At 38.7% G+C, this 2,223-nt stretch overlaps 1 protein-coding gene across 1 annotated transcript in view; it reads right to left on the bottom strand.

Annotated features, from left to right (window-relative positions):
- Window positions 1-2,000: 2,000 nt before the first annotated feature.
- Window positions 2,001-2,223, bottom strand: part of fam20b (FAM20B glycosaminoglycan xylosylkinase) — an 11,005-nt gene continuing 10,782 nt past the window's right edge. Inside the window, exon 10 of the mRNA XM_034881157.1 lies at window positions 2,001-2,156. The gene's annotated coding sequence lies outside the window, so the exon portion shown is untranslated. The remainder of the gene's footprint in view (window positions 2,157-2,223) is intronic.

Here is a 2,223-nt window from a genome sequence, read left to right as displayed (position 1 = left end):
GTGATTCCCATCCGGCCATATCAGTGTGATGGCTGACTATAGGGTAGTTTTATAGCAGTTTTATTTGGTCCCAGTAGTCGCTCTGTCTCACTTGAAATAGTGTGAGGTGGTACTATAGTGATTCAAAATTCATCACATAAGACTTTATCTTTGTCTCCTACACATTCCTGTAATACAGATGTTGTGACTTCTGTGGTGTCTGTCAAATTTAGAGTTTGTTTACAATGTCTTTATGATGCTTAGTGGTACTTTGTCCATCCCAGATGGTCTCTATAACACATTCATTATCCTACAGGGAAATCTAGTGTCAGTGGTACATAGTATAGAGTTATAAGTTCTCATATTTTTTTTTTTGCCCACTTTGTTGCTGAGTTTGCTGCTTCCAAACACCCAGGGGAACACAAATAAATATATCTAACAAAAGTAGCGAAACATTATTATTTAGTTATCAAAAGGAGGGTGAGAAGTCTAATGATGAAGGCTAACTGTTGTATGGCATGATGGCAGATAGGCCCACAGACCAAAAGAATAGTTACTTCTGAGTGTTAACCCAATATGATGATATCAGGAAACTCAGTGATCATGCCCTGACATATCCCAATATAACAACATAACTGTGGTTTTCATCAGCGTTTCAATGTTTTGGTAGGTGGGTCATGTAAAACACCAGCTTAGTCAAAATGGAACAGGTGTCCTACATCATCTGGCCTGATACACACACAAACAAAGAGCTTAGGGCTGGATGTGACTGCAAGACTAGCAGGCAGCTGAGAGAACATCTGTCTGTGGAAAAGGGGGCTGCCACATGGTTTCACAGTTAAGTTTCCCATCTGTGGGTGAAGCAAAAACAACCAAGCTCACTTAAATCAGAGAATAAGAGTATACACACCACTGTCGGGGTAAACAAAGATGAAGCAAATGTCAAGTGATAAGGACACTCTCCTGTGGTGGATGATGATCTGTAACAGAAGCAAATGCTGAAATGGGGAAATCCATCAACAGAAGTACTGTAAGAATACTTTGCAGGCCTTAAATATTGATTCAAGGAATACTGAGTTATTAGATTCAGAGGGATGAGGATTTTTTTTTTCCGGCTGGGTGTTTCGATTTCAGCTTGTAGACAGAGGAAAAAAAGGAAAGGGGTTTGTGGAAAAAAAAAGTTTTCTGACTAATACTCATCAGCCCACACACATCCTTTTTACAAACCAAACAGGGTGCAAACATAATGTGAAACAAAAATGCAAATGCTCAGCGGAGGTTAATAAAAAATGGTTTGGTTCTCCCATTTGCTTCAGGTAAACAGATGAAAATCAGAATACCTTTCAGACATGTTGTGTACTTCCGGACATCTGCTCTTAAAGTCTGTCGGCAACATCCAGCTGTCTTCTCACAGGTGTGCAAACCACAACAGAGAAACCCCCGCACTACTTCAATCATCAAGTCTGTGTTGCAATTCTAAATCACATGGATTTTTATTTTGTATCGTTGTGCAAACTGCATTAGCATTGGGTCTTCAGCGCTTCTAATTTTTTTTAAATCTCCAGATAATACAATAATGATACCAACCTCTAATTAAAGAAGGGGACATAAATCAATCATCATTTCATGAAAACAATCTCTGTAAAAATCACAGTTCGTAATCACATCTTTTAGTAATATTTGACTAAAATTTCAACTAAATTCCCCAAAAGTGATTCAATTTGGAAAAATTAAAACCAGACTTTACGGAAAGTTCGACAATGGCAGATGAAAGCTAAAACTGGTTATTATAAATTAAATGTCAACTATAACCAGTGGGTTCCAGATATGACCTGTAACGCATCTCTGAACATTTCTAAAATAAAAAAAAACACCCAAACAACTTAAAGTGAAAGTCCCTTCCAACATGAACACGGCACCGCATCAAAGCAAATGGTTTTTTGTATCATGACGGGACATGTTTCAAAACAGACTTTGTGCTTTGCAGCAGTGAATACATGGAAGAAGACAAGAGAGAACCCCAATTAAATAGATCATAGTTTAATGATGAAGATGAACCCCCACCCCCTGCTTTCCTCACTTCAAGCCTGTCATGTCAGTAGCTTTTCTTATTTATGGCACAATATGGCACTATTCCATTCTCACACACACACACAAACACACACGCGCAGTCGTGTCTGCCTATCTTTGTGGGGACCAGTCATTGACATAATGCATTCCCTAGCCCCTTACCCTAACCTTAAC

Source organism: Etheostoma cragini, chromosome 9 (genome assembly GCF_013103735.1).
Source record: "Etheostoma cragini isolate CJK2018 chromosome 9, CSU_Ecrag_1.0, whole genome shotgun sequence".
NCBI lineage: Eukaryota > Metazoa > Chordata > Actinopteri > Perciformes > Percidae > Etheostoma > Etheostoma cragini.
The sequence above is the reverse complement of the archived record's forward strand: the minus strand, read 5'-3'. Positions and strand labels throughout refer to the sequence as shown.